Source organism: Sturnus vulgaris, chromosome 28, assembly GCF_052056855.1.
Source record: "Sturnus vulgaris isolate bStuVul1 chromosome 28, bStuVul1.hap1, whole genome shotgun sequence".
Taxonomy (NCBI): Eukaryota; Metazoa; Chordata; class Aves; order Passeriformes; family Sturnidae; genus Sturnus; species Sturnus vulgaris.
Genome location: NC_142270.1, coordinates 6,135,989 through 6,150,125, shown reverse-complemented (window position 1 = coordinate 6,150,125; position 14,137 = coordinate 6,135,989). Strand labels below are relative to the sequence as shown.

General features: G+C 55.6%; 1 long non-coding RNA gene across 4 annotated transcripts; it reads right to left on the bottom strand.

The window, feature by feature from the left end:
- Window positions 1-273: 273 nt before the first annotated feature.
- Window positions 274-13,214, bottom strand: LOC148221007 (uncharacterized). 4 transcript variants are annotated; one of them, XR_015808700.1, is made up of 6 exons: window positions 12,481-13,214; window positions 6,355-6,448; window positions 5,826-5,955; window positions 5,034-5,210; window positions 4,432-4,552; window positions 274-1,193 (listed from the first exon to the last, which is right to left on the bottom strand). It is a non-coding gene; the product is annotated as an uncharacterized LOC148221007 (long non-coding RNA). The 4 variants fall into 4 exon arrangements; XR_015808701.1 differs by lacking the exon at window positions 274-1,193 and having other exon boundaries at window positions 3,470-4,552; window positions 6,355-6,451; XR_015808699.1 differs by lacking the exon at window positions 274-1,193 and having other exon boundaries at window positions 3,470-4,552; window positions 5,826-6,004.
- Between the last annotated feature and the right edge of the window lie 923 nt (window positions 13,215-14,137).

The following is a 14,137-nucleotide window of genomic DNA, read 5'->3' as shown; positions in this document are numbered from 1 at the left end:
TAGCAGGGGAATAAGATTTCCCAGGTGAATGAAGGAAATGCATGTAGCCATTGCTTTGGGGTATTCCTAAGCGCTGCTGAGGGCTGCTCACTGCTCCTCGGTCATGAGAGAGCAGGAGAGCCCTGCCAACAAGGCTGTGCCCAGCTGCTGCTCTGGCACACAGCCAGCAGGACCCTCCTCACCCTAGCGGGCTCTGGGGGACAGCAGGGCCACCCCAGCAGCAGCAGGTCCTGGCAGATGTCCCTGCAGGACCTGCGGGATTCCCTGGGCTTGGGTGCAGGTTCCCAGGGCAGGGCTAAGGCAGCACCTCTGGCGCTGCATGCCTGGGACGCTCTGTTAACGAGGAGGGTTCCCTCCGGTTCAATATCTCACCACTCCGTTTGTGTTGGAGCGTGGAGTCCTTCCAGCCCTTGGAGCACAATGAGTCAGTATCTGCATCCCAGCAGAGAGCCCGGCCAGCTGGGAGCACGCTGGGACCGGGCTCCAGCACAAAGAACAATGGGAAGGCTCAGCAAGGGGCTCTGGGGGCAAGACCCGGCCTTGGTGACAGCTCTGAGTCTGGGGCTGCTCCCAGCTCTCTGATTCTGCACCAAGAGAGGATCACAGCCTCCAGACCCTCCTTTTAACTCTGCAGCTTGTCCCCTCACTCCTCTTCAGTGCTCTCTCAGGCGCTGGGCTCTGCGTGCCAAATGGGATGCTGGGGAAGGCGCTGCTGCCTGGATGGGCTCCAGATGCAATGCAACTAATCCATTTTTATAGCTGGGAGCAGGTGTCTCGTGCATCGTGAGCAGCTCTTTTAAACACCACTCTTTTCATTTGGCCACAAGCACTGGAGGGGTCCAAAGGCATTGGCCAGCACTCAGTGCCCTCCGACTCCAGAAACGCCCTGTGGGGCCATGGGTTCTGCCGTGGGTTCTGGGTTCTGTGCACCGCCCCAGTGTCACCCATGAGAGCAGCGAGGGCTCCCAGTGACTGTTGGCATCCCTGGCCAGGGCCACAGGACCAGAGGTGTGCCTGCACCTCACTCCTGGGCTTCAGAGCCACAGTGACCAGGCCTGGGGTTCTGCAGCCCCCCCAGGGCTTCATGCACAGACCTGTGTGTGCATAAAATAAGGACACAGCCTTGGGGACATGGAGAAATTCATTTTTGTTTGTAGTTTCTCCCTGTTCCTGTGCCTGGGAAGAGCCAGAACCTGTGGGGAGGAAAAGAAAAAAATCTATTGTTGGAGCTGGAGACAGGAAAGGCCAAAGGGTTTGTTTTCCATCCTCAGACCTCAGCAATGCAGCAAGTGGAGCTCAGTCAAGAAACCCCATCCAAACCCACAGCTCATGAAGCTGCTCTGGGCAAACAAAACCTCAAAGGGGCCTCTGTCCTTGCCCATCCCATTCCCGCTCTGAAGGGAGGAGTGACCCAGTGCCAGGGCTGCAGGACTGGAGCACAGCCCCAGTGTGGTCACAGCCCCCTCCCAAAGCAGCCAGGAGCACCTGCAGGAGCTGCAGCCACAGAAGGGAGCAGCTCCTGGGGGGCTCCAAGAGACCCCAGAAAAGACCCCGTGTCTGTGTGGGGCCCCACCAAGGAGCTTCACTGAGTGCTGGGACTCGCTGGCCCTGCTGAGACAAAGAGCCATTGCTGAATTCAGCTGCCCTGGGTATTTTTTTCCCTCTTCGATGAATCACCTGCTAAAAATATTATAAATTGAGTTGCTGGCCAGACCTTTCACTTCTCTGGAAGCAAAAATATTTATTTTACTCAGGCCGTGCCTGTGTTTTAGCAGAACTTTATGATCAATTTTGGAGGAATGTGCCATGCTGTATATTCAAATTACAACTTTTTTTTGGCTCACAGTGTAAGTTTAAAATGTCTTGTTTAAGACGCAACTGTCAAGCTGCCAGAAAAATGCGTTTTCAGCTGTTTTCCTCCCCAAAGCACCAGTTTTGCCCAGTTGATGGTTCTTGTCAGCCCAGGTGTGTGCCTGCTCCAGGGCTTGCTGATCGAGGGGTGCAGGCTGGACTGGTTTAGACTGGGAGATTACACTTCCTTTGCAAAAAGCAGCACTTGGTTCCCAGCATCACCACAAAGTCAGGACACAGCTCTGGAGCTGCCTGGCTGGTGGGGACACATCTGTTCCCATTGAACAAAGCTGCATTTTCGGGACCTGGAGCGGGACCTTCTCCTGCCCAGGCTGGTGCAAACCTGACCCAGATCGTGAGACAGGCGCCAGCACAACGAGATCCTCGAGGAGAGGATCACCCCAGAACCGCTGGGAGCCAGAGGAGCTTTGTCCTGGGAGCACCTCGCTTCTCCCTGGCAGTCCTGGGGCTCTGGGGCCAGGTCTGTGCCATCGGCCACCGCGACCTGCGGGACCACGCAGCACCAGCTCCTGGTGCTCTTGCTCCCGTGCCAGGCGCACCTTCCCCATAAACTCTCCTTTGAATTTAGGAAGGAAATGAGGGAAATTTCATTTTCTTGCTTCAGGGCAGAGAGAATAATGGGATCTTTATTCCCCAGTAATTAAGTTGATTTTTGTGTGGGTTTAATTTACACTCCCTTCCAGCCTCCCCTGCAAAGCGGGAACGTGGCTGTGGGTGGGCAGGGAGCATCAGCCCTGCTGGGCACCTGGACCAGCTGCTGGTCCGGACACCCCAAAGCGCAGGAGCTGGGGGCCAGAACCAGCAGTTGGGATCCTCTCCGTGCCGGTACCCCAATCCCACGGGTGGGAGCTCTGAGCTCTGCCAGCCCCCGGCACTGCCCTGCACGGGATGCTCCACTGGACAAAGGCATTGCAGCCCCAGCCGGATCCCCCCAGCCCCACATGAGGAGCAGGGCAGGGACGTGAGCAGAGCCCCAGGAGCAGCATCTGCTCTCGGGTGGGTCCCTGTGCCGGATGCCGCAGCCACATCGCAGCACGGACATGTGGGACCCGCTGAGCCCCCCGGCACATCCCGAGGGGCTGGACCAGGCTCCTGGAGCTCCACGGCCGCCTCCGGGGCCAGGCGGGGTCGGGGACCGCAGCATCCTCATCCCGACACCCGCACAGCCAGGGCACCGCGCTGCCAGGCTGCAAAAACCAGCGAGACACAGAGATGTTCATACCCACGAGAAATTGCCAGCAAGCGGAGAAAGGGAGAAATGGTGTTTTCATCACAGATCTCAGGTGCAGCAATCCGTGAAGCCAAAAGCCGCCGGTGCTGCTGCAGGGGATGGCCCCGAGCGGCTGCGGGAGGACACGAGGGTCCCCTCGCTGCCACAAAACCTCCTGGCCCTCCCTCCCTGCGGGGCTGATGGCAGAGGAAAGCCAAGCCCGAATGAGAACCTCCTGTGTTTGTTCTGCGGGGGGGAGCAGCAGCTCCTGCACCCAAACCCAGCCCCGTCACTGGGGATGCAAAACCCAGCAGCACCTGCTGAACCCTTCCCTGAACCCTTCCTTTCTCTTATCCTGTCCAAGAGGGTGATAAGAATTCAGACACGTTAACATCCACCATCTTGTTGTACAAGTCACAATATTAAATCTACTTTCAACACCAGGAGTGAGTTTCCTTGGAAATGGTGAAGAAAACAGCAGCATTAATTAAAGGCACAGCCTTTTGTGTTCATTCCTCACTAGTTGTCTTTTTTCCACTCTCCTCTTGTATATTTGATCTGTTCAAGGCTGAGGAAATGTTTTTTTTTTTAAACCCACAGCTTTACAATAGCAGCTGATTTACAGTGCCCGCTTAGTCACTGGGGAATTTCTTGGATTTTATGTTTTCTGAAAAAACAGAACCACCATTGGCTTGGTCAGTGTATGGCTGACAAATTCAGACTAAGGCTCACCAATATTTTATATTTGTGGTTGGAGGTGAAATTCCACTCATAACTTTTTGACAGTGCTGTGGCCTTTTGTACATATCCAGGGCTCTGAGCACCCTGCTGGAGCTGAAATGTCCCTACACATGGCAGGGGGTTGGACTAAATGAACTTTAAAGGTCATTTCCAGCCCCAAACACCCTGTGATTCTCTGAATTCTCATTCAGGGCTGCTCCACATCCCCACACAAGTGTCCATCAGATGCAGATGAAGAGCTCGTCCTGCAGAACAGGCTCAGGAAGTTTCTGTCCTCAACTGAAACCCCTTTGGTGTGGAAGAGCCTGGAACTTATTACAAATCGCTTAAGTAACTTTGGCTCACTCATGCTGATTAAATTGCTTCCCTGACTATTCCAGAGGCTCAAAACCACCAGCAGCTCCCAGGCTCACTGTGCAAAATTAATTAAAGCAGACGATAACTTGGCAAGGACAAAAAAAGAAAGTCCCATAGTAAGGAACAAACCCGGCGCGGGGGCGTTCGCTGGAGCACGTGCCTGTTTCAGATAGAGCAGGACAGACCTCAGCTCACACCTGACACCACCCTCAGCCCTCAGTGCTCTGCCCAATCTGGGCATGAGAATGAACCTGGGATTCAGTGCAGAATCACACACAAAGGCGGGGACCCCTCCGTTTCCATAGGAAGCAGAATTTGGAGCTTGGCAGAAGGGGCGCGTTTCCATTTTTGTACAAGAATTCCCTCCGCCTCCTGCAGAAAAAAAAAAAAAAAAAAAAAAGTTGTGTAAGAAACATGGATTCAGTTCTCCAGAACCTGGCAGGGGCTCCGAGGCATCCCAGAAGGTGCCTGCAGGACCTCCAGGTTTGCAGCAAAGACCAAGGGGATCATCACTGCTCTGACAGCACCAGCAGGGCAAGCACCCAGGAGCACCTGGCACCTCCTGCTGCACCGCGGGCTGCAGAGAGGGAAATGGGCTTTGGGGTCTTTCCACATGCTCAGCTCACAGCCCCCTGCAAGGAGGGGAGGGGGCTCCGTGGGCCGTGCACTGAGCAAGAGCCCTGGCAGCGGCACAGGACCGAGCCTGAGCCCGACCTCCCCCTCCCCTTCCCCAGCGTTATCTGAAACCACAGCCTTGACTGGCTGCAGTTCTCATCCATCTGCAAAAGCACATTAAGGAGGGAGAGAAAGGTTGGCAGCTGACCACGAACCAAATCCCCAGAGAGGTCCTTACCTGACTCCAAGCAGATGCTGTTTATCAGCCCGAGCCTTCGCTACATGCCCGATGTGACGAGACAGGAGAAATACAAGAAATGCTTGTTATGCTCAGGGCTTCGGGGGGTTTTCATCCTCAGGCCGGATATACAAGTTCCAGGAGAGGAATATGCATCCCTGGAGTCCTGGGCTGAATCTGGAATTCATATACTCTGTAAATGTACTTTATTTAATACAGGAATCAAGAAAGGGTTTGGAATTATTGCACTGCAGAGCTTGATTGTGTAGCTGCAGCTTGGAATTAAGGAATAACTGCAGATCTGTAGGGCAGTGCCTCAGCCCCATGGAAAGGGCAGGATGGTGTGTTCTGGCTGCACAGCTCTGCCCCTGCCCTACACGTGTTGAAGCCTGAGAGAAAGTTCCAGTGGGGTCTGCCCTGGTCCTGCACTTATCCCATCACAGGTCTCCCTCTGGATTAAGCCAGAAAAGCCCACCAGACCGGGAAGGGGCACCACAGTGACAGTGCAGAGTCCCAGAGCCCAGGGAAGCCTCTCAGAGCAGCACAAGAGCCAGGGCCAGGCTGGGAAGGGGAAGGATGTGCTGCCAAAAGCAGGGCAGCAGGAACATGGAACATGGTAGCGATCCAGCCCAAGCGAAGACAGATGTGTTTGCTGGGAAAACGAGGACAGGACTCTGTGAGAGATTGCTGTGTCCATGTGCAAGCACAGATCTGTGTTTATATAGATGTACATGTGCCTTTCAGCCTGGCTTTAAGGATCTAACATGGTTTTACTGCACCACCATGCTTTACCTGACATCTGCAAGGTGCTTCTGTCCCTGGAGAGGCCTCATCCCCATCCGTGTCCCACTGGCAGCTCCACAGATCCTGGTGCCAGCAGCTCGGGTCTGGGGGTGTCACTGGGGGCTGTGCCAGGCTCTGCCTGTGGAAATAAAAACCCAAAGCCCCAGCCCAGCTCTCAAAGCCTCGAGCTGGGCTGTTACAGTCACTAAGAGCTTTTATAGTCTAGAGGGGCCTGATTGCTAATTAACAGCTAATTAATGTCAGATTGTCCTCTGGAGGAGCCCCAGAGCCTGGGTGCACCCTGGGGCTTTTCTCCCCCCCCACCTGGGTGTCAGGTTCTCATGCAGAGCTGTAGGCACTGAGCCCTGGGTGCTCCCTGCTTTGCTTTCCCAAGCAGATCTCCCCACGCCCCAGGTGCTGCTTTGGGACCCTTGGGGATTTTCAGCAAAGTGCATCTTTTGGAAAGGCTGTGTCATGAAACTTAGTGTCAGGTCCCACTGGAGGCCGTGGCCAGCTGATCCCAGGCAGGGACACCCACCAGGAGGGTGCTGAGGAAGCGCCTGAAGAACACTTTGCTGCATCAGTGTCTCCTGCTCCACCAGCTGCTGCGTAAATCACGTTGGCTTCAGAACCTGCTGGCAAAACATAAAGCAGTCTCCATGCTCCAGCCACCACAAGGGTATTAATCAGGCTAAAAATATAAAAACAACATGAAAAACACCATCTAGGGGGTGTGAGGCATCAGACGCTCGCTCCGGGAGCTCGGCCAAGTGCTCGTATCTCGACTCTCATAAATACACTCCAGGAAAACACATCATCTCTGCAGTGCTCTTGGAGCACTGAGACCTCAGAGCAAAACAGCCCATGGCACCTGCTGCATCGTAATGATTCTTCCTCATCACCTGGAGGGAAACTGAGATTTAAATGGCTGTCCTGCAGTGCCCTGACCTTCCCAGCACTGCTCTGGCAAAGTCTGCACATGCCGTGATGGCATTGGCAGCCCGAGGATCAGCAGTGCCAGCCACACTCACACAAATCCTCCCATTTCAGAGCTCCAGAAGATGACCACACATCCGTGTCCTGTACCAGCAGCTCTGCCAGGGGAGCACCAGGCACTGGGATGTGGAGTGTGGCCTGGCTGGGGTGACAGACGAGCCCTGGTAAAAAACACAAAGGTTTTATCGTGTTCAGGGAGCCCAAAGAGCAGACTTGATGTAGAAAACACGCCCCGTGCATTGCTCTCCGTTGCCCATAAAGCCATAAACCCCTTTCAAATGCTCCATCCCCCTAACTTTTGGATGTCATTAAACTCTTTATTAATTTACTCCAAATGTCTTCACTCATATTCCAGCACGGCTAACCCCATCAAAAGGAGACAGCACAGTGCTTAGGCAGCACTTCTGCTCTTCAAAGCCTGTTACTGAGATTAATTGCTTCTCCCGAGTCCTCTGTGAAGGAGGAACATGAGGATAGTTGTTATGAGTGCTGGGTGTGAGGGGGGAAGCGAGATCCAAGGTAAAAGCAGAGCTCCAAGGCGTCACAGCCCTGGCTGGAGAGGATGGGCTGTGCAGGCTGCAGGGCAGGCCCCCAGGACTGCTGCTGGGCTCCATCCCAGATGGATATTCCTGATATTCCTGATATTCCTGATATTCCTGCAGCTCCTCGGGGGAAGGCAAAGCCCAGGTGGGCATTGTGGTGCCACTGCAGAGCTGAGAGCCAAGGTCGTGGCATCTCCCAGCTCCGAACATCTTTCCTTGGGCGAGAGCTGAGCGTGTCCTCAGGCTCCCCTCTGCTCTTCCCTAACTGCTGCTGCCTGCCAAGAGCCTCTGAAGGCAGAGCTCCCTCCTCCAGCCCAATTTATCCTATGACGTCACCAATCCCAGTCCATCCTGACATCACCAGCGACATTCCGAGTCCTTCCCCACATCCCCGGCGTGGCAGCGGGGTGGGCAGGGGAGGACAGGCGGCGCCGGCCGTGCCCTGCCCCACAGCAGGGTAACCCCTCAATGCCAGCCCCAGGGGCACTAAGGAGGGCTGGCAGAGCGGGGCAGCTGCTGCACAGCCTCCCCAGAGGCTTCCTGAGAGCCCCTCAGGGCGCGGCTCCCGCTGGTGCCCGCGCAGGATCCTGCGCTGAGCCCGGCCCGGCTGCGCGGGCGCAGCGGCGATGCCCGCGCACCGCGCCCAGATGCGCGCCTCGCTGGGGCTGACACGCTACATCTGCTCCGCGTTTTGGTTTCCATCGTGGAGTTTACCACATCCCCCCCAGCCGGCTGGAGGCGAGGAGGCGAACATCTGGAAGCAATCGTGGCTGTCACGCTTCAAGGAGATACTGCACCGCAGAGAGGAGAACCCGATCCCTGCCCCAGCGGCTCCTCCCGCCCTCAGCACAGCAGATGAGCGAGAACAGCATCCTGCCACGAGCTGGCTCCTGCCCGAACCTGAGCCCCTCCCGGGAAGGGCAGCACCCGGCACCAGCACGAAATTGGGAAGAGGGACGGGGCTGAGCCCCGTGGTGAGGCGGAGCAGGAGGGGCGCTGGCTGGGGAAGCTCCCGAGGAACTTGGTTCTAATTTGGAGACCGGCTGAGAGCTGGGGTTTTTCAGCCTGGATAAGATTGCAGGGAGATCTTAGAGCCCATTTCAGTACTACAGACGTCCAGAGAAGCCATGGCTGCCCCATCTCTGGAAGTGTTCAAGGCCAGGTGGGGCAGGGTTGGAAAACCCGGGACAGTGGGAAGTGTCCCTGCCCATGGCAGGGAGGGGGCACCGGATGGGCTTTAAGGTCCATCCCAAACCATTTCAGGATTCTATGATCTCCCTCCTGTGGCCAGGCATCTCCGTGAGCCCAGCCCATGTTTGTAAACCCCCTGTCACCCCAGCACACCCCACACCGCCCTGGTTTCCTCTGTGCCCACCCCCTGGTGCCCGGGAAGGGGATGCTTTTCCATTTAATTAAGTGCTCCGTGTTTTCTGTAGCTCACCAGGGCTCAGGAGCACCATCCCTGCAGAGCGTTTCTGGCAGGGAAAGAGCCCTTGTTCCTTTATGATATGGAATAGTTTCAGCATTAGTTATTCCAAAACCATTCTGGTTTATGAGCAACCTGACAATTCGGCAGAGGCAGGAGGCCTGGGTCTGTACCAGGCACTAATGAAAGCTTGAGAAGAGCTGCAAGCCCGTGCTGGCAGCTGCTGGGGAGGAAGGGGGAATTACTCGAGGGCACCTCTGCTCCTGCCTCCTCCCAGTGCAGGCAGCAGCAACTGGGTTTTCCTGTGCAGGAAGGGAAAACCATTCCAGGCCACACTCCTTGCATCAGTGAGCTCCCTCTCATCCCATTCTCACCTCATCCATTTGCCAAAGCATCTCTGGGTACCATCCTGCAATTGTAGGAGAAGGAAAAAGAGGCAGGAGCTTCCTCAAAATGCCCAACTCGGGCACAGAAGCATCTAAATAGAATCCAGTGCTGCTGCCTTGGCAGGCTCTGGACCAGTGAGAGTCCAGCACGAGGTCCCAGCCCCATTCTCAAGAATCCCCAGTGCTGTCTGCAGCAGGGATGGACCATCCAGCTGCTGGTCTGGAGCAGGAGGTTTGGGAGGAGAAGATAAATAGACGTGGTACATAGGAACAACAAGGGCTTTGTGAAAGCCATGAAGAAATAATAATGAATGGATTAAAATAGAGAGTCTATTTTTGGAAGGCCTGGCACAAGGTCTGACCCAGAAAGCCACCTGCAAACCTGGCCAGCACCACTTTTCTGGGCTTAGACCTGGAGCTCAGCTCCAAAGGCTGAGGCATCCCTGACCTGCTGCAGGCAAAGTGCTTGGATGGGCTGGGAAACACCACTGAGAGCTGCCGTGCCCAAGGCAGCACCAGGGGAGCCCTCCTGGCTGCAGGAGCCCAGGGGACCCCCAGGAAGAGCCAGGGTAGCTTGGAAAGCTCGAGGAAAACGAGGTCTGTGGAAACAGGCTCTGTACTGTTTGCATACTGGATCCAGTTACAGGCCAGGTCAATAAAGGAACTGAATTTAGATTTTATGGCTGAAATAATTGCCTGGCATGCCAAGGACTCTTTAGCAGGCCAGCAGGTGAGGCTGTGCCTGGGGTCTGCAGCCCCCCAGGCTGGACAGCACTTGCTGCTCTTTCATTCCCTCCCTTCTGAGTGGGAAACTGCAGCCAGTGGCACAAGTGTGGGTGACCCAGGCAAGCCATGGCCACCAGTCCCTTCCCCACACAGCACCCAGCCTTCCTCTCACATCTCCCCCTCCTTGCTTTTCCCCTGAAGACATTGTTAGCTGTGGAAAGTTCCACAGCCAGCAGATGTGGGGCTGGGGCCAGGCACAGGGGCAGCAGGGTCCCCTGGGCACCCCGTTCCCTTTGCCCCCCAGTGCCTGCACAGGGGCAGTACCTGCCCTGCACTCGCCCTGGCCAGAAACACGGGCAGGGCTGGTGCTGCAGCCAGCCACAGCAGCCAGCGTGTCCTCCCTGCAGAGAGAGTGAGATGATTAATTAAAGTGAGAGGCTGCTGCCAGCAGAGAGAATGGGGCTCAGGTGGTTAATTGAACTGAGGCTGCAAATCCAGCCCGGCAGTTTCTGCCTATGGTCATGCACACAACATCTGCTCTGCTGGGATTCGAGAGATAAAGGCATGAGAGGTGTGAGGATGTAGGAATTCCACCAGAGTCCCCATGACAGCTCTTTTTTTGCCTGGCACCCTTCAGCCCAGAGCCCCACAAGGATGAAGACATCCCTGGAAATTGCTCCTCCCCGATGGAGGAGCAGTGCCCTCTGATAACTCTGATAACTCTGATAAGCATCACCTCGCTCAGCACAGCCTGCAGTGCTGCTGAGGGGGGCTCCTCTCCCACCCCTGCATCAAGGTCACTTTAGGATAATGCAAGCGCTGGGCAGAGCAGCTCAACCCAAAACTGACGGGAGGGCACTGACGTGTGACACCAGCGCCAGCTGCTGCAGCTCCCCCTGACCTCGGTGCTCACAAACGCTCACACCCGGCAAACATCGGTGGGGCTGAGGAGAGGAGCGGCACCGGCAAGGTCGCTCCAGGGCTGGATCCCTCCTCTCCCTCCCCAAACATCTGTGCAGATGTTAACAGGCGTGGCACGGCTCGATTTTCGATATGAAAGGCGAAGGGTTAGAGTTGAGCTCTTGGGTAAGCGACACCGAGAAAGTCAAAGTTTAATTGGCATTCCTGGCCGGGATGAAAGCCCCCGGCTGCCGGTGCCGGCACGGGCTGAGCGGGGCCATTGGTCACGGGCCGTAAAGGCCACACACGCACAGGCAGCACTGGGGCAGGGCTCCCCTACCCAGGGGAGCTGCAGCTCTCTCGCCTTGGCCTCTCGCTCCCCACATCCCTCACGGAGGGGCAGCAGAGCTGGGGAACATCCCTGGCCAAGGTCCCCACTGCCAGGAGTTAATGCTCCATTGCTGCCTCTGCTGGCACGCAGCTCCCTGTCCCTTCCTGTCCCCTGCTCTCTGTCCTGTCCATGCTCTCTGTCCCCTCCTGCCCCTCTGCTTCTCTCCTGGCCTCCATCCTCTCCATCCCTTCCCAGACCATGGCAACGGCCCTGACGTCTCCTGCACCTCCAGGGTGATTCGATTACGTGGGCTGAGAAAGTTCCTGCTGGAGCAGAAATGGATCTAATTATTGACGCTGGCGGTGGCAGCCGGGCAGGATGTGCTCAGCCGTGTCCACTGCTCCACTCAGAGCACAAGGTGAAGGGCAGAGCTGAGGAAAATTCGGGGCAGCTTTGTGTCCATTCCCATACTCCATGTCCAGCAAAGACATCCCGTGCCCTGCTCTGGGGTGGTGGCTGTGGGAGGATGAGCCCCACACTGCAGCTCATCTCTTTCAAAGAGCCTTGGATAAGGATTCTCATTCCCTTCTTCCTTCGATTTCAGTGAAACTGCCATTTTTATGCAGAAGAAAAAGCCTGAGAAAACAATCTTTTGGCATGGTTTTAAAGCAAAAATCCCCTTTTTCTTGGAAAACAGGCCAAAGCCTAGCCCATATTCCTTGGAAATCGGCCTTGTTCTACTTGAAAAAATCCCAATTTTTTGATGGAAAATTGGAAAATGGGTCCAGGTTGGCTCTAGGAGAATGTGGCGTCGCAGCAAAACTTTCCATGAAAATTATCTAGATTGAATGAAAATTATCTAAATGATTTTGCACAGAGCAAAAACCCTCGAAAGTGGAAATTCCCAGTCCCAGCCCAGGACCATCCTGGCAGAGGCACTGTGCCACCAGCCAGATCATCCTGCTAGGATGGGATTGTCTCCACAGGGATGCTGTGCCCCCAAAAGCTGGAGTAGCTTCCACTACTGCTCCAAGCACATTGCTGTGGGCTCGAGGAAATGCAGCTCCCCTCCACCACGGCTGTTTGTTTTTTCCAACCCAACATGATACAAGAGTCTCCCCCCTCCCCCGAATCTGCCCTGTAATGTGATTCTGGCAGGGCAGGTTACCCAATAGGATTTCTATTAAAATGTGATTTTCTTCTGCTTATAATTTCATTATCAGGCATTTGTGTAGAGCATCGACCCCACAGGTAATATATGGGCAGGGGAGCAGGATTAGAGAGCACGGACGATTTCTAATGGAGGCTGCAAGCAGACGTGAAACAATCAAGGCTGAGAACAAACGCCATCATTTACCGGTGTCTGATGTGGAGAAATACTTCATCGAGGGGTGATTGCCATTTAACACATCTTTCACTTGTCCCATCTCTCCGGAATGGAGTGCCCGGCAGTGCCATCCATCTCCGGCATCTGTCAGCGCCGCTCCCGGTGCGCGGTGCAGCCGCAGCTCCGCGCCCGCAGGATGCAGAGATCTCCTTTATTGATCAGAGCTCGAGGTGTTCCCTGGAAATGCAGCCAGGGACACGGCGGTGAGGAGAGAACAGGCGTGTTCACCTGATCCCCACTCCATCCATCCATCCATCCATCCATCCATCCATCCATCCCCCTCCAGACTAAATTCACATCGCCCCTGTCCCTGCTGCAGGCACCTGCCCTGGGGGGCCAGAGCCGCCTGTGCTGGAACTCAAACCCCTCCCCATTGTCTCAAACTCATAGAAGAATAACCAAACTCAGAGGGCTGAAATGCCGTTTTCCAAGGGAAAAAAAAAAAAAAAAAAAAAAAAAAAAGCAGGAAAAAGGCGGTTTCCCCCTTGCAGCAATCTGGGGGTGGCGGCAGCCCCGTCTCTGCTCCTGGGCAGACGATGCTCAGCCCGGAGATGCCACTTGGCATTCCTCCCACACCGAGGAATAAACACCGCTTTGTTTTAACCCCCCTCGCTGCACAGACAAGAAGCACTCCGAGCCTTTCATAAGCTCATCTGCATAATAATGCTGGCGAATTCCTATCTGGAGTGATCGGAGTGTCAAAACCCGGGATCCAGCCGTGAATTATGGGGAAGAAGAGTCGCAGGGAAAATGACACCGGTGCGGGAGGGAGAGGAGCTGCCGGAGGGCTGCCCCCGGGCCACGCGCTTTTAAACAAATGTCTGAGCGAGAGGAGAGGGGAGAGCGAGGAGAAAAGCTGGGGTGCGAGCAGGACTCAGGCTGCTGCTGGAGCCTCGTGCCCTGGATCGTGAGCAAATCCTTGTCTGCAGGATCCACAGGGCGGGTGGGCAGCTACGGCATCACCGGAGAGCCCTGAGGCCCCGAGCTGGGATGGGGCCGTGGTGCCACCCCTGACCGACACTCGCGGCATTCGGGGGGGCTCGGGACCCTCGGGAATAGAGGCCACACACCAGACGCGTGATTTCTAGGGAGACTCTGATTTAGGAGCAGCAAAACCTGCTCACACCATCACTCTCCGACGAGGGAGCCGTGTTTTCTCTGGCATCTGTAGGAGCAGGGGCTGCTTTGAGCTGAAACCTTCGTGAGCCCTCCGGGTGTGAAGCTGGGCTGAGATAAATTCTGCAAACACACTCTGTTACCCGGCAGCTGAATTCAGCAGAAATCACGAACTCTGGCTTTGCAAGAAAAACAAAGCCGGTGAAATGAGGCCGGGCAAATGGAACAAAAGCTCCTTCCTGATTTGGGTGAGAGCAGGAGGAGAGGCAGCGCTGCACAGGCTGCGAGAAGAGAACGAACCCTGCGGGGATGGGGCTTGCCAGGAGCAGGGACACCCGGCAGCGCTGTGCCAGGAATTCCTGCAGCCTTTCAGCCCTTCCCCAGAGCCCTTCAGCCCTTCAGCCCTTCCCCTCATCCCTTCCCCTCAGCCCGTCCAAAGGGCTCCTTGGCAGGAGGGGGAGATCAAGCATGCAGTTATTGATTTATTCCAGTTATTTTAACAGATTACTGG